Source organism: Atractosteus spatula, chromosome 9, assembly GCF_055471065.1.
Source record: "Atractosteus spatula isolate fAtrSpa1 chromosome 9, fAtrSpa1.hap1, whole genome shotgun sequence".
Taxonomy (NCBI): Eukaryota; Metazoa; Chordata; class Actinopteri; order Semionotiformes; family Lepisosteidae; genus Atractosteus; species Atractosteus spatula.
In genome coordinates, this window is record NC_142714.1 from 42,191,861 (window position 1) to 42,215,252 (window position 23,392).

At 41.4% G+C, this 23,392-nt stretch overlaps 1 protein-coding gene across 2 annotated transcripts in view; it reads right to left on the minus strand.

The window, feature by feature from the left end:
* nhsl2 (NHS-like 2) overlaps positions 1 to 23,392 on the minus strand; it is a 100,291-nt gene that overhangs the window by 76,235 nt on the left and 664 nt on the right. The window lies entirely within an intron of this gene.

Consider the following 23,392-nt stretch of genomic DNA (forward strand, 5'->3'; position numbering starts at 1 on the left):
GTTTGGACATCCAACGATTTCTCGTGAAGGGGAGTAGGAAATCATAAAAACAAGGTGTGAACTGCAGCTGCTAGATTTCGGATCGAAATGCTGTCGGGTTCAGAGAGGAGAGCTGAGGAAACAATCTGTTGTTGTTTTGGCATGAACTAGAGAAAGGTCATAAGGCTCTAATTTAATCCTACGAAGACAGTAAAAACATTTGTGATATCAACTCTTACTCATCTGTTCCAAACATTTTCAGCGCAGAGCGGGTGGAAAACATCCCTTTCCGTTAGCTTGGAAAAGGCCGCGTCCCTTTTCTAGAGATCTCCAAGCCTTACTAAGCATTTACTGGAGAACACACGTTCCTCAACGCACTTCCTGATTGCAGAGTTACTGTGCTTCAGCAGCAGCTTTCATGAGCACAACCTGTTTGAGAATGCAAACAACCCCTGGTTTACTGCAGATCACAAGACGGATCAAACCACTCACTGTAAGAGCTCTGTCTTTCTTCAGACAGCATGCAGCCACACATTCTGGGAATTGTATTCTTAGCCTCTCTAAAAACACGAAAGCAAAGTCACTGCATCCTGCAGCCATGTTCCAGGTCCAGAGGAAACAGCCCTGCACAGCCCCCACTGTCCTGCACAGCTCCTGTCTCAGGCTGAATCCTCTCCCTGTGACCTCTGATATACTGCAGTTATTAAAGGCTGCCACACTTTCACAAATACATAGCCGTGCTCTCTTGTGTCAAATACTGTAAAGTAAAGTCCTGTAGCTGTAAAGAAGATGTAAATAAGGAATGAAGGCATGTTAAAATGACGACTTATCAGTCTAACCTTGTGGTTCTGTCCTGGCCCTGGTGACCCACTCACTTGTTGGTTTGTGTTCCTTCCAAGCCCTCAGTTGCACAATCGAGTTCCAACAAAACTTAGAAGGTTTTTGATTGCATGGTTGTGTTTTAGGACTGAAAGGAAATTTAGGAAAACTGATATTTCAATGTTATCTTCACATTTTTTTTCTAACCTATATAGCTATATGTACTGCACTGGCCTAAACGGAAATCTTCTCTAAAATGCCCTGAGTGCAAAAGTGATTATGCTCTTAAAACTTTTGAACTGGCGTATTAATAAATAAAGCCAAAATGTATGAGGCATTACTGATTTTTACTCTAGTTATACCTCGAACTGTACTCATAGTAGCCACCATTCAACCCAGGATTTTCAATAACACAAAACGTGTCAAAAAATGAATTTTAGCATTCTTGATACATTCTCCTTGGTTTGGTAAGGTGGCTTCATTATTTCTCACTTAAAAGTTTAATTCAGTGTATTATTTTTTGCAATCAAATCAGTGGAAGACTGTGGAACCTCTTGGGAAGAACACCTTAACGCTAACTTAGCCCAAACCCTTAGCTAGGGTTAGGTTAGAATTCTGACTAAACTTGGAAGGTTTTTGATTACATGGCTGTGTTTTAGGACAGAAAGGAAATTTAGGAAAAATTATGTTTCAATATTATCTTCACATTTTTTTTCTGACCTATATGGCTATATTCACTGTATTGCCCGAAATGGAAATCTTCTCTAAAATGCCCTGTGCAAAAGTGTAAAAAAAGTGATTATGTTCTTAAAGCTTTTGAATTGGCATTGAATACAAAGGCGTATTAACAAATAAAGCCAAAATATATGATGTATTACTGATTTTTACTCTAGTTATGCTTCGAACTGTACTCATATTGGCCACCATTCAACCCAGAATTTTCAATAACACAAAACGTGTCAAAAATGGAATTTTAGCATCCTTGATACATTCTCCTTGGTTTGGTAAGGTGGCTCAATTATTTAAGTAAGATTAAATGATAACTGTTTGTTCCTGGCTATTAAACATGTTGGAGCTTTACCCATTGTATTTTGTAAGTGAAATAAAATCCCAAACGTCTGCCTAGAAACAAAATGCAAATATTCCACCGAAGCAACTTCTTATATCAATTAAGGTTTCAATTATTTTCATACACTGAGATAGAATGAAATGCAGAAAGTGGGTGGTCACCCAGAACAGGACTAACCAGAACCCATATGGACTATAAGTACCCTCATTAACAAAATACCTCTTCTGTTTCTTCACACATGAGGTACAGGAGTTTTCAGACCATGCTTGAGCAATTAATAATAATAATAATAATAATAATAATTCCCTATACTAATATAGCCTTTTTCTGGACACTCCACTCAATGTGCTTTTCAGGTAATGGGGACTTTGCTTGGCTATACCACACATCAGCTCTCAGTGGGGAGGGGAACAAAGTAATGAAACCCATTCAAAGACGGTGATTACTAGGAGGCCATGACTGGTAAAAGCCAGGGGAATATTTGGCCTGGACACTGGAGGGAACAGCCCTACAATTAGGAATGTTTATGATATTTTCTGGACAGTGCAAACGGGAAAACAGCCACCAAATGAAATGCTACAACAGACATCCTGTGACTAAGTATCTCTGATACTTCAAGGGAAGAGGAAGGACCTAACAAGAAGAGGAAATTAATTCCCAGCTTTGTTAACTCATGCTTTTTCAAACATCCAAGTAGGGGTGCAATCATTCTGAGATAGTTTGTATATCACACACAGCCCCTGGAAGCTTTCTTTCAGATGGAGAGACACTCTTTTTAAGCAACAAATAAACTTATACAATTACAAAGACTATAGATGCTTTTCAGTACACACATGCTTGTCAGAACTAGGAGCAGTCGGGAAAGGGAGGACAGGGGCAGTTAACACCAACTGCTCCAGGGGCGCTGTCCAATGGCTGACCTTGTGCTCTGACTCCAGGCTCTCTCCTTATCTGTGTGTCTGTGTGTCTCATGGAGAGCAAGCTGGGGTATGCGAAAAGACAAATTCCTAATGCAAGAAATTGTATAGGGCTAATAAAGTGATGTTATGTTATAACTCCAACACATTCATCACATTTACTGTTGCGGCTGGAAGGAATCAAGTTCTGGCTAAAGCAGTGAAGAAGAAAAAATACACAGGGAGAAACATTTTACTGGCCTGGAATTATTCAGAAAAACTGGACAACAAAAGGGAAGCCGAATGGCTGAGTCCCTCAGAAAGGTCATTGTCCCTGTGGCCTGTGAGCACTGTGCAGCAGCCAAAAGCCCAACAAGGTTGAAAATGAACTAAAATCCCCAAAGCAGTGTGACAGAAAAAGAACAACCCTGCAGAGACAGAATTCGAGAGCTCAGTCTGGTGCCTCTGCTCATTATCACGATGACTGGGACTGGAGGAGGTTGAAAAGCAAAAGAAAGCTCCTGACATCTGAGATATTGCTATTTGTCACAATTGGTTACTTTCTGGCCTTCGGCATTCTTTTCCTTTTTTCCCCTCCAGTGGCTCCTGGCAACACATCGCGCGCTGTGTGGAAGAGAGATGGGGCGGACTGACACTCTGTACCAGCTTGAGCGGGGAAAGCAGTGCCAGCAGGGCAATGGGTATGGACCAGCCAACAGTGGGACAGTAGCACGCTTCCTGGCTGCAGCGCAAGCGATGCAGTGGTGTCTTAGCGCTCTCACAGAGCTGCGGCTGCCTGAGATGGCGGAGCTGCAGGGAATCATAATCCGAAGGGGGAAATCAATTCAGCTACACAACAGTCCTGTGGGAAGCAAAGGGGGATTGCCTTCACAAACACCCAACTCAGCTCCTTACTTTGTCCATCTGAGAGCAGCGCTGCGCTCTTCCTGGATCTGTCTCGATGACTCTGGTACCGCACAATGTGGAGGCTTCTGAGTGGGACTTTCAATGCAGGACTTCTTTTTTTGGGGTGGAGTCATTTGGGAAAAGATGTCCATGAGGAGGAAGAAATGAGAGCTAAAATCCACAAGGACTTAAATAAAATTCTCACAAGGTAAATGCGGTAGCAAGCTTCTTCCTCTCCAATGCTCACACCACCCGTTCACTCCCACTGACCTGGTCATTGTTACCATACCATTACCAGGGTATGGAACAGTAAACTTTCAATAAGGGACTGACCGCACATAACTGGAACAAAGCTTCTTAAAACACGGAGGGGTGTGTGTGTGGGGGGGGGGAGTATGACCAGTAAGCTCATGGTAACAAAGCAAAGAATGGACAGTCCAAGAAGATTCTGAAGTGATTTTGTACTAATTCTTCGAAGTGCCAGTGATGTTGGATTTGAGAATCTGTTTCTCTGTGTTCAGTAGATTAACATCAATTGAGAAAGAACACTGGCAGATAACCATAACCACAGAGAAAACATGAAAATCCGAAAATATGTTATCCTAGCTGACTGCTCTGTGTGTTCTCTGTAGATGTTATCATCATGGGTTATCATTTCCTACAAATTGTACAAAAACCAGCATGCCATCAGAGTTACAAATTACACACACAAGACATAAAAAGCATATATTTTTATCTTCCCTAATATGGAGGCTACTAAATTTCTCACTAGTCAGGTATTATTAGTATTAGAATATCATGATTATAGCCTACATTACAGCCATCCTCCATCACTTGAGGTCTAATATGGAAGGCTTACTTGTCAACTTTGACTGAAGAACTGCATTCCTTTGCTGTCAGTTATTTTTAACTGCCATTAGTGAGTGAGAGCACAGGCTCAGCTTCACGTAGCACTGTTACGTTTAACTGCACGAATCCAGGGAGTTTTTGTGTTAGTGAAACGAAGCAGAGTATCTGAACAGATCGCAGAGAACACCCAAATGTTCTCCAGAAGATGCTTTTTGTATATAGTTATCCAGACAAATTAAATCAAATCAGATTTGTGCGTTTGATGGCAGGGATGTAGAATGTACTGGGCCAACCTCAGCAAAGCAGAATGCATAAACCGAGTTTTGGTGACCATCGCTTCCATAATCATGCGTTAGTCAAAGAAACCCAGTCTTCACCTGTCCGCTTTCCCTTCTGCACTAGTCAAAATTATACATAATTATCTACTGGATGCTTTATTTCAATATCCACCATAACAGATATTTTGTTTGCTTTGGCTGGTGCAGCTGACACTTTGCACAAAAAAGTTTGTACTTTACGTGGCTCAGAACTCAGAATCTAGCTGTGCAGCATTTTTCTCTAGTGGTGCAGAAAAGGAAATGATCTTAGTGTCAGTCGTGCAGGTTGTCTGTCTCAGAACCCATGCCCAGCCTACACGAACAGGTCACTTCACAAGAATGCTGAAAAGGGAGAGCAGAGAGTTCACAGGGTGAGAAGCTGCTGAAGTATTTAAAGTTTGTACTTACTTCCTTTTATTGTCCAAGATGGGAAATTTACTTTGCAGGCAGGTAAAAGATACATTAAACAATACATTTAACACAACATGAACCCATTAACAACCAAAGAGACGTTCATGTATGATGAGTATGATCATCAGTATTTTCCTACTGATAGAAGTATTTTCCTTTCCTTTTTTCACACTGCAGGCTCTGTTAGAGTTAGCATTGAGAGGAAGAGAGGTCGCTGTTGAGCAGCAAGCCAAGAACTGCCTGGCCAACCTGAGCCTGCAGTGCTCAGGCAATTACATACCACTGCTTCAGGAGTTCCTGCCTAAGCTGCCTAGTAACAGAGCTCAGAACCAGTGATGTCTGGACTGCTTTGCTCAAGACGTATTCCAAGCAAGACTTTTGCACAGATTAGGTATCTTGGGATGATCTCTTATTGTTGGAGGATTCCAAAGTCTGGTGTCTGGTGAAGAGTCTCATCTCATTCACATGTCAATGAGCAACATGTGTCAACACATCAAGATATACTGGAACACCACTGTCAAGAATCCTCATCCTCTCGTGCAGTAGTGCAGTGGGACAGGCTGTTACCAACACTCAGTTCACTCAGAGATACAGCTGTATACATACGGACTGTATTATCACTGCCAGGCATACACACAGTACTGATTTCTAAATACTAAATCCTGAGAACTCCCCCTGAGAAAGTTTATTTGCCAGTTTATCAAGAGTGTTCTGTCAACACAAGATACGTCATAACAAAACAAAGCCCATGAGGTTATCTGAGTGGGCAGATATCATTTTGAGTCCCTGTTGGTCAACATATGTTGTAAAATGTTGCCAAAAGGGTTTAATATGGAATAACAGTTGCAAATGGCATTTTTGTACAGTTCCCACAACACCTACAGCATGTGAAGCCTCTTTAAAGTGAGTCAGTACAAAATAAAACAGACAAATATATGAACAGACACCCACTGGAAGAACATATCCTGTTCTAGCCCCTCCCCAAGAAGCCCCCACCTCTCCACATCATATTACATACATTACTCTAAATTCCATCTTTGTGCACAGTTCACAGTTCCCTAACACTCATTCCCACAAACAAAACAACAGGCTCCCAAAAACCTCATCCTGCAATGTCTTCCAATAACACTTGGCCAGTCTTCTTGAAAAGCAACTTGAAGCTAACTGAAAAAAAACACAACGTTTCTGGCTGATCACTTGCTACATTTTGAATTTAGCAACCACAAGACCCCCCTCTACTTACATTTACACTGTTTTTGACTTCTACTTATCAATATCAGCTCCTTTCAGAAAAACCAATGCGATCAGCCTCTTCACAGTCACCAGTTATGCAAACTCAGAAACTGAGGACCCAGCAGAGTGTCTGGAAGAATTAAGACTAAATACTGCAGAATGTAAATTCCTCTGAAACAAGGAAAAACTCCTCATTCAGATGTGCTTTCTGGTTCTGCAATAACAATACTTGGAGAACATAGCCATGCCTTATATAAGCGTGTCATATGAGCACCATGGAACATGGAGCTCTCTCTTCTTCATACCCCTTAAGGGAATGACCTTCAAAGAACAAAAAAGCTCTCTCTTCACTCTCTCATTGAAAGAGAACTGGGGAATCCAGAACACTTCTCTTTTGTACAACTCAATCAAAGGCTAATATCCAACAGAGGCCCCTTTTCTACAGACTTGACTTAATATCCTTATCTTCTGCACTTGGCCACTCAGTATACTGGAATTCCAGATCCCTTCTAAACCCTTAATGGTAAAAGAGTATGTCATACAAAACCCAAAACAGCACGATGAGAGCAGGTGATTCAGCCCATCTAGTCCATTTGGTAGGTAGTAGACAATTGATCCAAGGATCTCATCCAGCCGTTTCTTGAAAAAAGTCAGAGTTTCTACAAAGTGGCTGGGCAGCTGGTCCCACACTCCCACTACTCTTTGTGTAAAGAAGTGCCTCCTGGTTACGGTTTTAAATTCCACGTAGTTTCCAGTTGCATCCTGTGGTTTGTGTTTTACTGTTGATTCTGAAGAAGTCCTCTAGGTTGACCTTGTAAACAGCTGTCATTGTTGTTGTCACTTATTTCTCACTCTGGCAGAAGTGGCAGGTTATCACTAATATATTTATGTTAATATGTTTACTCTATCATTAAGGAATTTGTATGTCTTTCCATTTTATAAAATATAGCAAATTCATATTGTCCCCATCACAAGCCACATACAGTAATATCAGTTTCGAATTGTGGCTCTACAGCTGGAGAACAGAACCAACAAGGAATTTCAATGCACGATTTCATCCTTTAGGTTTCCTTTTTTAAAGTTATATTCCTCAGTTTTAAATGAGTAATACACTACCCCATGGTGCTAATAACAAGCACCAGGCCCACAACTGCTGTCCACAGTGAGTGCCTATCGCCCTGACTTCATTGCCAAAGACATTGCAACTGTTCTCACATTTCACTCACACTCCCGGGGTCACAAATCTGTTGGAAAGCAGTGACTGATATGCTAAAGCTCAGGACCATAATAACAAACCCAAGGATTACATCATCCTTGTCAGAACGTGTACCACAAAATCATCAAAACCCAGAAAACAAGTCCCCAGATCAGACAACCACATACGGTTATAGAAACATACATGAAATGTGATAAATGGTTTGGGGATTCAGGAAGTTTCTAATTCACAAGTGTCATAAAACCCTTTTCTTACAAATGAAGGTTTTGTGGTCCCACCACTGCAGTTTTTAACAAAGTGGTGTATTAAAATATAAGAGAACTTCTGGAAGAAACAGCATATTTGTCAGGTTTGTTAGTACAGCTCCCAGCTCTCCATGACTTTGTGAACATTTCTCAGTTCATCTCTGACCAACACAGATGAACTAAGGATCATTTTCTTCAACCATAAGGGGCCTTTTAAGAATCAAGGCGAATCCATTTTTATTTTCTCCAGCGCTGAATTTGGTACGGGATAGTCATGTTTCTAACTTTGAAATAATCCTTGAAAAAATCGTAATTGTATTTTTTTTCAGTTGGTGGATGCACACCTGTAGTTCTCCTTCTGTCAGAGTCACTCATCATTTGATGTGTGTCAAGCAGTGCCATAAGGGAGAGTTAGTGCTGACTGGAGAAGCAGTATGTCTCTCACTGATGTCACTGCAGGCAGTAGGCGGGTCCCAGCAGTTGCTCTTCTATCGAGAGAACCCTGGCCACCGACAGCACTCACAGACCTGGCAATGCATAGCCAATGGGTGGACACTGTTGGGGGATTCACAGGTCACAGCTGGCCAATGAGACAGCCCAGGCTTGAACTGACTAGCAACTGGACCACAAGGGTCAGCCTGCTCTTGGTTGCTCCTGGGACTCCTGGTGTTCTAGGGGAAAATACTGGCTTACACTGCTATCCAGAAACAGCATTAAAATGCAGTGAAGAAAAAAAATCTATACATAATCTTAAGATAAGCCTACAAACTGCTTGAGTTCTATCCACTGTGCAGGTGAGCATGTCTCTCTCAGGGGCAGAGAATACACCTCTGTTCCCTCTCATCTCTTACAGGAGCAGGCTGAGGGTATTGAATCCCTTCCTAGAGGCACCTTTTGTAACACTGCACCACACAGTGGTAAAGGAGGGCAAGGGTCTTTGCCTTTTGTATTATTTTAAAAAATTAAAATCACCAATTATATTTACTATAACCACCCAATTTGGAATTACCAACTGTGTGTTTTTCACATCAAGACTTGCAGGTACAAACCCTGTGACCGCACACAGGGGAGAGTGAGAAGTTGGTAGTGTAGGCACTTCCACCACCCGCCCACCTTTGAGCCACATGTCTTTTTACATTTTTTTTACTGTCACAGGCAGCACAGCTCCATATCCGAGAATCAGTGCTAACTGGAGCTCCGCAGTCACCTGGGAAGTCTCAGTGATTACTGTGTGAAGCTCAGGCCAGCTAACCCCATTGATGCCTCCTTGGAGCCTTGATCACAGCTGGCCAGTGACCTGACCAAGTCTCAAACCCATCATGTCAGGATCACATCTTTGTCAGTTGAGCCATTCTAGAGTCTCGGCCTTTTCTGTGGACATCAAGAACTTAATTTCCTGTCTCAAGTCTGCAAACGGATCAATGCTGAAGTGTGAAATGGTCTTTGCAGCGCTTCGCTAACCTTTGTGACTGGTAATCACAGCCTACTGTGGCTGAGAGTGTTTTCTCAGACTTGACAGCAGTGCCTGTGGGTTTAGTCGCTATGCACGACTGAAAGTCCATTTTGACCTGAATGCTCTACTCCAATGAAATATCACAAAAGTGCACCTCGTGTTGGAGCCTCTTGCACCCACAAAACAAAGTTACTTTGACCTGAAGAACATATAACACCTATTACAGAACTGAACGACATGGCCTCTTCAATCCCTCTGCTCATTTTATTCCAATCCTCCAACTGAAGTTAATACATAAAAATAAGACTCTATGATGTCTTACAGAGTACATGCAATGTGTTTCAAAACATGGATATGTCTTCCACAATTTCATGCTGCAGTTTTACAGAACGATGCATAAATTCACATCTTTCACTGTAATACTGCCTAATGTACTCCCACATTACTGCAACCCCCGACAGAATCAGAATTTCATCCATAATTACCTTTAAATAGAGGCATGCTTCACTGCCAGAGGGAACAGGCTCCTTTTCCCCTCAGTTCTGGTCCAGGCACTGCAAAGCACAGGAATTTTTGCTCCTCTTCTAATTCTATCTCTAGCTCATAGACGTACTGTTTACACGTACACTCACTCAGTTTTAAAGAGGAATACTCTGTAATGCGGCGGCACAGCTCTGGCAAGATAGCTCACACCTACTCAGGTTTAAAAAAAGAAAGGGAGCAAACTGCGAATTGGCGTCTCCCCTCCACACTACATACATTAGTTCCTCAGGCTGTGACAATTCCAAAGGAAGGCCAGAGCTCACAAGCTCACAGTTCGGGCTGAACCAGGACTAGGATAGTGAGAGAAGCCCAATCTCAAAAAGACACACAATTCAAGGCACGGACTCTGACCTCCTGGGGTCTGCAGTTTCCCTGGTTTGTCACTCTCTCACAAAACAGACACAAGCACGTGCAGACACAAACTTGCACATGCACAAACAGGAATTCCATTTCGGACAATAGGCAACACTTCTTCGCAATGTTGTAGGGGCATCATACAACATCGTTTTAAAATAATGTTCTTCATTGGAATGCAGCTGTGTCGTTGTAATTCTTCACCGATGGGACTCAAGGATTTAAGGATTATATAAATATCTGTTGAATTGTACTCAATGTTACTTCTAAAATGTATTCCATGCATATCCCCATACGCACCTGTGTGTCTATATTTCTAAAATAATTTCAGAAGTACCCAACTTAAACTTTAAGTTGTATGATCAGACGCAGCAAAAGAATTGAGGTCATACAACTTAACATCTTCTTCTAGAAGAAGATCCTCTCCTATTAAACTCTCAAGACTAGTCAATAATACAATAAAATACATAAAGTATTCATACAACTACAAATCATGTTAGACATCTCTGCTTTCTAGCATTGTGAAACCGCCAGGGTTAATTAGCATTCATTCACAGTGACTGCTCCTTACTCTCAAAAACCACAAAAACCCTGAAAGGAGTTCCTTGCAAGATGCATATACAGTATAAGCTCATGTTGTTTGTCAGAATTAGCTTTGTCCTAATAAGGGTAAAAGAGCTGCGCTCTTTGACTTGATATACATGAAGTGGAATTAACAGGCTGTTTAGATGAAGAAGTTCATTTTCTGTGAAAGGGCCTTAGACCTAGCTAAAAGTGTACATTCCCATCTTCATGTTATACTGTGCATGTGAATGTAGACGTACATCCTTGTCTATGGAATTCGATACCATCAGAAAGTGCAACCTTCCATTAAAGACCTCACCCTCCAGTTGTGGGTGCCCCTGACGTGTAGTATTTCCATCCTATGAGTTATTCACTCACAACACAGGAATTAAAAACTAGTAAGCTGGTGTTGCTTTAATTTATTGTTTTCATGTGCTTTATAGCTGGGCTGGGGCTCTGTGGCCATGCTGCCAACAAACACATTTTCAAAAGCTCCCAGCACCCTACTCTCACAGCACTCAGCTCCTCTCTCCGGGCCGCCAAGGCATCTGCTTTCTGTCAAGCCCCTGCCATCTGGAATGAATTTTAAAGCCATTAAAGCCGGCAGGGAGATTGTTTGTTGATCTTAACTGGGCCGTCTTGGAAGTTCAATTCTGCGCCGAGCACAAAACTCTTTTTTTGAGCATGGCTGGACTCCGCAAGGTCACTGGGTCCTGCAGCACGGACTCGAGAATCACCGAAAAATCAGCAAATCATCATTTTTAGGCCATAGGGGAAAGGGGGAGGGGGTGTTTTCAACCACCCTTCATTTGTACACCTTATAGAGGACGTGCTATGCTTTTAAAAACGTGGCTATGTCTTCCACAATCTCTTAACATTTTGTCCAAGTATTTCTGAAGGAAAGACTTAATCAATATTCAGGACTCTTGGTAAATGTCAACTGCAGAGTATTACATATAGACAGAACAAGAATATAAGTAAGGGTGCAAACAAGACCAGGTTCTATCCAGCCTTTATGGTAGCTAGTAATGACCAGATGGGCTGTGAGCGAGCCTGTGAACTATTAGCTGGGAGATGCTGAACCTATCACTGAGTAAGATGTAGGCGATAAAATTGATGTATCATCATCCTCCTACAGACAATGTATAGGAAAACAAATACAAAATGCCGGTCTATTGATTTAGAAGTGTAGAATCCGAATTGTATGATTGCGCAAATGGATTGACAAAGTTAACCAAATGATTTCTCATGGATCAACATTAAACCTCAACCAGAAGACACAAGCGGAAAGTGCATTTTTAACTAAAAACTGGCAGTAACTCTTTACACAAAGGGTTTGCCGAAGTGAGGAACAAGCTGTCCAGCCATTTTCTGGATGGGATCTGCCATTTCATTACAAATGAGCGTGATCGTCGTTTATATATTTATTCGAACTTTCAGCAAATAGTGGGTGAATGTCATTAAATACTGAAAAAGGGCATCAGCTTGTTGAGTTCGTTCACACCCCTCTCCCTGTCTGCGCCTGCAGTCAACTGTCTCTATTCAAATTGGACCGCAAAACGCCTTCAAGTATCTTTCCAACAGCCCGGCAATGCAAAACACATGATGGAAACAAGATGAAATACCAAATACGTTCCCATAAAAAAAAAACCATGTGAACATAAAAAAGATAAACACTTGAAGACAATAGCAACAAACTATATATGCAAATTCAAATGTCAAACATCCGCTGGATGTTGGGCACACTAGTCATAAATTGGCAAGTGACTTTAATTTGCAAGAGTTTGTGTTTTGACAAACAGAGGTACAGCTGAAAAAGCACCAGCCGAGGAAGGAGCCATTACTTCAAACCTCCATCCATACATTTTCTAACCGCGTCTTCCAATTCAGGATGCCAGGAGAACTGGAGCCTATCCAGGCAAGCAAGAGGCACAAGGCGGGGTACATCCTGGGCAGGACACCAGTCCATCACAGGGCACACACAGAAAACAGACACTAACAGACCAGGGTCAGGTTTCACAGAAGCCATTTAACCTACCAGTATGTCTCTAGACTGTGGGAGGAAACTGGAGCACCCAGAGGAAACCCGAGCCAGCATGGAGAGAATATACAAACTGCACACTGACAGCCTCCCAGGTCCAGAACTGGACCCAGGGCCCCAGAACTGTGAAGCAGCAATGCTAACCACTGTGCTACTCTAGATCAAACCTGCTTAGTCTAAATACATTTCAGGGACATCCTTCTAATAACTCTATTTTAAAACATGCATTATTTTCCGCAGTGTTTTTGTTAAAAGCACTGTCTAAATCTTAAATCCTGAAGAAATGCTCAGAGAGCCTTCCTGTGAGCTGCTGGCTCAGGTTCACATGTGGTGGTGCGTCCACCGGGCTGTAGAGTGGAGGTGCACAAAATGACACCTACGATTACACAGCAAACTGGTAGAGGTTAAGCATTGTTTTGTCCAACACATTTCAACCTGGTGATGAGTGCTTAGCTCACAAAGGCTAAAATCTACGTCTACCACTCTAACCTAGAGAGTCATACTGTACCACATGGCTACAACAACAGCTTGATCCTGTAGAAATACGAAAACCTGAAGAGAAAGAGGGCAACACATTACACTTGTAACGCAACGGGGGCTCAGACGGGCGCCCTTGCCGCATTAGGTCGGCCCCCCACCGTCAGGGCCTCAAACCCGGGACTCCCGCGTCACTCAGCAGGGACCCAGCCCAGTGAGCCAAAGAGAGATCTCTCTGCAGCCCACTAGCTGTGGTCCTGCTATCACAGGGAAGGGCGGTGACGTCACCTGCTCTGGTAAGCCGGCTCTTACACAGTACCTGTCGGCCGTAAGCGTTACACACTGAATAATAGATGTAATGTCAGCACTGTGAACCCAATATTACAGGGATTTGTTTCTTCACCTACTGAAACTTGCTACAGTAAGGAGCAAAGGTCAGGCATTCTGATACTGGAAGAAAAAAATGTATCTGTTTTGTGCATATTGCTGTATGATGGCTAAACCAAATGTGTGGAAAAAAAAGCTGAACAAGTTTCTAACACCTGAGGCATTTTTCTATTCATAAGTCAGTCAATTGAGAAAAAACTCTCATTTACAATGATGAGACCTTTTTATCCATTTGATCAACCTGGAGACGCATTTACAGGACACTTACTAAAGCACTCGGAGTACAAACCTCACCCAAGGGCAAAACAGCTGCGGCCCACCTAGGATTTGAACCTGCAACCCTCCAGGACAGAGCCTTGACCACAATGCCACACTGCAGCCACAAAGCTGACAGAAAGTTATCACAGTTGAAATTATTTGTTTCTCGCTGGATTGGAAGTTAGAGCAGTAAATTAAAACAGTTACCAAACACTGTAAAGACGGCATGCTTAGTTTTCCTCACGCTCGAAGTGGTGAGGAATGAAAGTGATTTATTAGGAGCACTGACTTCTAGTTTGGAGGAGAAGACATCTGCTGACATACATGTATTCCTGGGGGGGGGGGGAGGAGGGGCAGGGGGGTCAAAGACTCATCACATCAGAATACGGAGGTCAGGTGGAACAAATGAGTCAGACACACAAAACTCTTACACAACATGCAGTTTCCTTTTATATAGCAACATACTTCAAATATTAATCAAGGAAGCATGAATTTGAAACCAAAAATGCAGTATAAATAGACTCCTGTTGGCATGACAACAATTTTGCATTATTTTATCATTGAAAGCTGCATTCATTAGCTCCTGATTTAATCACAAGCTATTGTGTGTGGTGGCACAGTTGCCATTACAAGTCACAGGAGTTGCTGAAATGTCAAAGCAAGAGTTTACCAAATAACATGTAATCTGTTTTCTCCTGTAAGCATAGTATTCAGGGATCTACTAGGCGTTGCGTAAGGTTATTCAATTAAACTATTTCACAAACCTTCTCTTGTTCCAGGAGATCATCAATAGGTTTCCTGTGTTTTTCTTTATCCAAGCAATTTAACAAAGCCCCAGTATCTACAATCGCTAAATTGTAGAAAGAAAACTCTAGATTAATATATACTGTAGGTGCTCTGTTTTGAAAACCTCAAAAGAGTTATAGAATTATAACTGCAAAACACAAAAATACACATGTAAACGTTTCATTAAAAATATGAATGTGAAACTGCCTCAGGTATTCTTTTATTACAGGTCCTGTCTATGCACTAAGCACTGTGCATGGTGACCAGACAAATCCAAAAATCAACAAGACAGAGCTGATCTGATCATAAAAGTCATTCAGAAGTACAACCACAAAACATTTAATTACAAACACACAACATTTAAATAAAACCTTTTTAAACGAGAAAGGGTTATTAAGGATCCACTTGCATCAGTTTGTTTTACTTAAAAAGGAAAAAAAACAATGATTGAGAAGGAATCAGCCGTGGAATTCTATAAAATCCATTAGTGAGGAAAATTTAACACTAAGCTTAATTCTGATTACACACATCCTGTGTTACTAAACACCCCAGGTTATACAAACCTGAATGCTCCAGAAGAAACTGACAAGGTTTCTGATTTTATATACAGGTGGAAGGACTTCCTGATGATCAACTAATCATGTACAGTTGTTTAGCAGCACCTGATTAAATTAGCTTCTTAACTGATATGGAAGCAGTAAGGGTGCACTTACTTTTTCACAAAAGACTTCTGAATGTTGGCCGATTTTCTGTTTAAAAAATATTGAGTAAAAACCGTGAGTGATATCTGTCGCATGAGGTTAGATTTATCTACTGTTAGGACTTGGTGAGGACTAGGTGAACGTCAGATATATCTTAATATATAAAACCACACAATCATAAGGGGGTGTACTTTCATTTTCACATCACTGTATGAAGATTGCTTCACATAAACTGAAGTGAATATCTATTTGAAAATGATATTTTAAGGAAAACATAAATATTTATAAGTTATGGTATATGGTATTCTCACATGTCAAGGAGGCCTGGAACACAGTGCTATAAAACATAAATAAATCCCCAGCTATTATAGCCAAGAAAATCTGGAGACATGATTACATACTCAAAAAGAAGCCTCATTTTTAAATAGCAAGCATGTGTTTTCTGAGTACTGCAGCCATCTGGGAAAGTGGTGAAACGCGTGTCGAGATGTGATTTATAGTAACTCAGAAATGGGCCATTCATTTTTATTATTTATTGTCTGTCTGATATGCCGAGAACAAGTAACAATCACTGAATTTTTGCAGTCATATGTGGGAGTTGGTTGCCTTTTCGAAAAGGTGCTGTACCTGGGTCAGCTTCAATACCTACAGTACACGTGCCGTCTCCATGGTAACGCTGAAGCAGGATCTGTTGGACTTACTATATCCACCTCACAGCTTGAGCCTGGCTCCTTCCGGAGGCAGTGTGCTGCAGTAAGACACCAACTGCAGGACCACGATACCAGGCTTAGAGAGCTGGAGGCCTTTGCCTTTGTGGCTGTTGGCCTAAAGTTAAAATAGAGGCAACCCAAATTAACCCCGATACCAACACCGAAAACCCCCTATGAAAAGTGGTACCACAGGCTTACCAGGATCGGGCTCTGGACCAGGCCACACCACAGCTACTGCTGACTGCTGTGGCCTGACTGTAAACACAAGGAAAATCACCGTCTGTGAGATATGTGTTGCCAAGAGGCAGACAAAATGATTTACACCCCTCGGTTTCCTGAATGTCAACTGTAACACTGACTTGCGCTTGCAACTGCAGACAGAGTCAAATGTAAAAAAGGATTGAAGACACTAAATCGGCGATATGCTGCTGTCTGGTGCTCCAAAGAGAAGAATATCCAACATCCTGGTGCTGGAGCTGCTTTGCTACAGTTCACCACAGTGCTAAAGGGGGGGGTTTGTGTTAGCTTCGGCCTTATCAGAGAGGCAGAGGGGGCGCTCTGAGCATCTTTGCTCTGTTGGGGGAACTGCAGGATTGTGCACGATGCCATCTGGAATGAGGGACTCCGTGGGCAAGCTGTTGGATGGTGGCCACTGTCAGGCATCAATCCCCAGGCTCACACCCTTCCCTATTTTTAGCCGCTTTCAGTGAGCGTAACGTTTGCAGTGCTTGAGTCCTGCACCGAGAAGCAGCCTCAAGAAAGCAACACCTAAACATGCCTGCTACTTCCATGACGGGATTCTTGAAATCGAGACCCTGACTTGGACGTGCGTTTATCATTACTTTGGACAGAGGATCTGGACACAGGGAGTCACGTCTGTTTCATCTTTCACAACCCAAGAGGCCTTCTCAGTGAAATCTTCACAACTGTCTGCCTGGGAGTAAACCCTGTCCCCACAGGGGAAACACATTGGTGAAATCCACTCACAATATAAGATTAAGCAGCTTTCAAATTGCCATAAACACATCTTGTAAAGACCTCCCACAAGCTCTCTGTGAGCTGTTAATGCAGAAAACCATGGAACAAATGCTGTTACACAGCACACAGTGTCTTTTGTAAACTAATTCCATCTCCTTCAAGGCCAATGTGATTCAGCCACCGAGCTGACTGACAAGCTCACTGGGTGGAAGGAAATACATCAGACTCCCACTGCACTGCAATTTGAGACATTTCAAGGTATACAAGCTACTGATTCTTGTAAAACAATTGTACTGATTATGTAATAAAGCATGATTTATTGAGCTGGGGGGTGTGTAAGCAGGTATGATTAGAATAAGTAAATTATTTGTTTGCTTATTTGTGTCTGCTCATTTGTTTATTTTTTTAACTTGGTGTAAAGTCCTGAAGAAAAAAACTTACACATAACACAATCCATAAAACTTAAAAAAGTAACTAGCAGTCTTATATCAAAGCACTATTACAAGGATGAACCATGACAACACTATAAAACAAATACAACATTAGAAGAGTATTTTATATTCATTACATATAATGTTTCTCTTATTCTGTCTACACCATTTGCCATGTTATACAAACAGAAAGACATTAATGATGTTTTTTTATGGTCTGAAAACATCAGGCAGTGCTTTCCAAGTTTTGCATTGACAATAACAATAAGAGGCACAGGTCAAAACCGCTGTTTCAGTAGTCATGGCGATAAGCTATAATGGAAACGTAATTTGAAAAATGATTTTGGCCTCTGTAGGAAGAGTAACCTTTGAAAGTGGATTTCATAGTAATTTGAACAGGAAACATTTTCCATTTCATTGGGCTGTGAAGGCAAATCAATGCCTCAAACAAACGAAAGAAGGAGAAGCCTTAAGGAAAGTTCCCCTGATATTCTGAAGCTGTAAAGAACAGACAGATGAAAGCCAGGCCCGACCTTGCCGACAGACAATCTCCTCACTCATCTGTCCATCTGTAAACACTCCCGTCCTGGTTGGGCTTTTTTTTGGCATCCACATCTGGAGCGCTGCCGTGGCAACACCAGGACAGCGGAAAGTGTGCGCAAGGCCTGTATCTGAGAGGAAGGCCCGAGCCAAGACAGGAAGTTGTTACTGCTGCGCATTACCTGGATGTAATGTCAGCCCTTAACGCTCACATCCCCCAGCTGCTCCCTCTGTCTCTGAGCTCTGCTCATAAGCTGTTAAACGCATGGAAAGAAGCAAGATGAGAAACACACATGCAGATGGGGGTGTAAAAGTGAGCTCTTGGCAAGTAGCAAAATTGTGCCCTACGACAAATACCGCCTCAAGAACTCTGCACAAGCACTTCTTTTAACCTGACCAGGGGTCACAAGCCAGAACTAATCATAAACGTTTAAGTTCTTCTACTTTTAATTTTTTGGTTAGTGGTTAGCTAATGACACAACCCTCCTCAGTTGTGTCAGGGTAAAATGAGCCAAGGTGGTCTGTGTGTGATTAATAAATCTGTCGAGAAGCAGGAGCTAGCATTACGAGGTCACTGCTTGCTCTCTGAGAATGAGAAGGCTCTGTCACACTGCAGGAGTGGAGAGATGTGGAGAGATTGTCATCACCAAGCCACAGTGACCCTGTCTCCCGCAGAGCCTGCAGAGGAGAGAAACCGAGAAGATTGCATCCTCACATTCTCTGGACTGTATTTGAAATGGCACAGACTAAGACAATTAACACTTCGCCCTGGGGAACAGCTGCAAGGCACTGTGGATTCATCAACCCTGTGCAGAAAGAAATGAAGATTCACCCAGTAAGAAAGAAAAGTGTCTCTTTTATGCACACATATTTTTGTGTATTTTTTTTTGTTTGCTGACCTGGTTAAATACAGTACATAACTGAGTCTAATTGAAATTGTAAGTTTACAACTTGCTTACGTGATTAGAATACCGATACACAGGAAAAATCCACTTTTAAAATAAGTAGCCTCAGTAAAACACCAAGCACATAAAGGAACTGAAATAAACAACTCCATACAGGTAACTTGGTCCAATGTAGATGATCACAGAGAAGGCTTGCCATTTATCCTACAAGTGTAAGTAAAAAAACAGTCAATTCATATATGCTTTGGGTTGCTTATATTTATACAGCAAGGCTCTTTAAAACTTGCCCTATTGCACAGATTCCGAATGATCAAATATTTGTTATATAATATTGAATGATACAAGTCTTATCATCGTTACTTTAAGGAATTAATCTATAAGGAAAGCTGCGCTAGTGTGGTTTTTGTCAAGAGCATTTTAAGAACATTCACAGCTACTGTAACTCACCCACATTCAGAACAAAAACCAGACTGCGTATCAAATAAAATGTAACTGATGTATAAAAAAGAGCTTAGCTGCTTGTTAACAATTTGTCCAAGACCTTGGGAAGGCAAGACATACAGTACGTCTATAGCAGTTAGGGTCTGACTTCCAGTCTGTGGAAGGGGTTCTCCGGAGTTAATACCAGATGAGCAACAGGTTCCACAAAAATGTTTAATACCATCAAGACTAGCAGAATTATTAGTGTTAATATTACAAAGTTAAGCGAATTTTGCTGGCTCAGCGACTAACTGCCTGTGTCTGGAACAGAGGTTGTCAGCTCTGCTCCTGTGAGACCACTGTCTGATGGCATGTGTCCCAGCTGGGGCCTTAAGCACCACTGCTAATGGGAACAGACCTGCTCCCTCTTTTTTCTACACTTAGCCCCTGGTGTCAAAAACAGCCAAATTAAAGCAGATTATCTCCAGCATGCAGAGGTTTATGCAGTCTCTCTGCAACATTACAGGTATTCAAATTCCTCAAACCCATGACAGAGATTTCTTGAAAACGAACAGTGAAAAGCAAACTAGAGGAAACTTGCTCAAGTGAAAGTGAATTTAAAACTCCGAGCAGGAGGTACTTCTTTACCAGAAGACTTGTGGGAGACTGGAACAAGCTTCCCATCTACATTGTTAAATATCCCGGGTTCTATCAAGAAACGGCTGGATATGTTTCTGGGATCATGGAACTACTAACTACTGAATAGGCCAGATGGTCAAAAGGCTTCCTCTTGCCTGTAGCCATGCTTATGTTCTTAAGCTAATTAGTAATTTGTTTCCTTATTTCTGACTAAAATGTTCTTAATGGGTCATCAATTTGTGATGAACAGACCCAGGAGGGCTACACGTTCCTAGTTTACACTGCATCACATTTCGCATTTCAGGAGTTCTGAAACTCATGAACTGTACAGGTTTGATATGAATTGCCAACCCCACAGAACATTTGAAGAAACATCTAAAATAAAAAAAAAGAAAACAAATTTCCTGCAACTGATACATAAACCAAAAGACACAATGGTCTCCAAGACCTTGGCTGAGAACCACCGTAAACACTCAAAAGAAAAAACTGTAACCTACTTGCACATACCTGCACTTCAAGCTCACCATTTCTCATATTTAAAATGTATGGGTTTTTTGTCTTCCTGTATGTAACATTCTGCCAGGTGTTTTTTTCCTTCCCATATTTTGCAAAATTTACTCGTTTACTAACTACATTGCAATTCAAAATGCCTGCATTATTAAGGAAGATAAGTGGTCCTAAGATCCCTATGGTACTCCAATAGTTCACCCCAGTTCGAGCATTCATCCCCCTTATCTGTTATTCATACTATCCATTAACCGTGTCTCAGTCCAAATGTATTACCTTGAATTGCTACCACATGCAATTAAACATTTTTTTATTATACATTACATCAAATGATTTGTGAAAATCTATATCAAACACTGTTTGCATCTGGCAATACTGTTGCTTGTTCATTAGCTAGTGTGACCAACCTTTCCCATTGCTCAACCCCTATAATCTTATTACTGTAGACGTGATCCTCTAGTTTAGTTCTAATCATCGTTTTTATACCCTTACATGTAACTGTAGTACTGGGCATATTGGTCTGTAATTATTTAGTTTGGTTTTGTCATTTTATTTCACTCTTGTGGTAGAATAAGGACTAGGTTATCAAAAGGTAAGCCAATCGAAATGTATTATTCCCCATCCTGAGTGAAGAATTGAATTTTACTAACAAACAAAAGGTATCATATCTTGTTTCCTTATGTTCAATTGCTACAATGCCATTTCTTTATCAGAAATGCATCCAATATCTGCAACATGTCTGTCTCTTGTGCCAGTATTACTGAATATAGAAATATTTCTTCCTACCTCAGCCTGACCCATGTTGATAATTTCTTTCTTAGTAAAGGGCTGAGTGAAATATTAACTTAATACATTATCCAATATCATAGCTTTTTTCTCAAGTTTTCTCATTTCTGTCTCTGAAACACGTTACTATTCTTTTGCAGTTGTGGTACTGAAAGATCTTTTTATTATTTGTTTTAACCCCCACAGTTAACTCCCTCCAAGTTATTTCTCTGTCAGTCATTCTAATATCCCTTTTCACCTGTGCTTAGAGTTAATCACATTCATTATATTTAATAAGATCCACTTTGACCACTGCTGTCTAGCTGTGAATTTGCTTTCTCTTGGTATGAATCTCCTTGAATAACCTTAAACTGTTGTCATCCATTCTCTACTGATTCCATATCTGTCCTATCCCAATCTACTTCTCTTAAGCTCTGTGTTGTTCCTTCGTCGTCTGTTTTCCTGGAATTAACAGTTACCCAGATGTTCTTCTTATGGAAAAGGGAACTGAAACTGAATCTTTTATCTTGCAGCCCCCTTGGGACACTGTTGGGGAGGATCTGGGCCTAGTTGAAGCACCGAGAGGAAATATATTTGTTCTGAATGTACAGCTGCTTGTGCCTCATGATAAAAAGCCCACTGTAGTACTTTGGATGAACCCTTTCCCCAGCCAAGAAGTCTCACCATGATGAAAAAGCCTCAAGAAATATTAAGTGATGCCAGCCCTTCTTTTCTTACTAAACACTTCCATTTACCATGTCACTGGTTTAGCTCTGACCAAAGGGAAATCAAGAAACTGCAGCCGGTTGCTCAAAAAAACAACCTCTTTAGTTTCAGTTTGGCAGAAACACTATCCTAACAGGGTTTTCCCTTCAGTTAAAGCAATACAGTTTAACAAGATGTCTCTTTTTTCTGAAGAGGGCAAAGAACAGACTGCAATTGGCTGACCTGAAACTGAAATATTTTAGGTGCACTTTAGAGAAACTGTTAGAACTTAAGACGGGTAACAGATGAAAGGAGGCCATTCAACCCATCCAACTTGTTTGGTTGCGAGTACCTAACCAGTCCAAGGCTCTCATCCGACCGTTTCCTAAAAGAAGCCAGTTTATCAGCTTTGCCAACATGGCTGGGTGACTTGTTCCATACTCCCACGATCCTTTGTGTAAAGAAGTGCCTCCTGTTATTTGGTTTTAATTGCTCTTCCACATTGTTTCCACTTGTGTTCCCTGGTTCACATTTCACTGGTCATTCTGGATAACTGATAATAATGGAAATATCTCCCACGAGGCTACTCCAAAGCATAAAAATGCTACACAAACATTCAAGCTTTTTGATTGCTAGCTCAAGGAGCTCAAACGCTGCCAACCACAGAGGTCATCATGGTGTGAGCCCTGATTTGCTACTACTGTATATAAACTAGACGTACCTGCGCGTTGCGTCCTATATTATTTTTCCTGCATTGTCAGTGTAACGGAAATAAGAGGTCGTTACCATCTGAAATGTGTTCGCGTTATTAATAAACTGGCCCTTAGTGATTGTACGGGTAAGTATCTCGACTGTTTTATTTAATCAGTCACTGAACGAAGTATTTCAAAATAATGTACTGCAGTACAACATTTCCTGAGGTTAACACCCATGTCAAAGTTGTCGGAAATAAAATGCTTTTAATCTAAAACTGCAATGGAAATGTAGCCTGGGGGTGGAACCTGTATCTGCCTCCCTCTGCCGCTCCCACTACACCACTGCTTGCTCGTCCCAGCTGTGAGTTTTGGACTCCGCACAAGCCAATCCTGTGTCACGAGTTGAACTTGTCAGCTTGTGTAGTTGAACAATGTTTTGATCGCAGTTACACCCCAAACATTATCCAGATGGGATTTCATAAACCTAAAGGCTTTATATACTACAATCGTATACTGTACAGACGGTATGAATCACCTGAATTTGCTCCTATTTCTACGAAATAAATGCACTATTAGACAAAAATGTAAACACC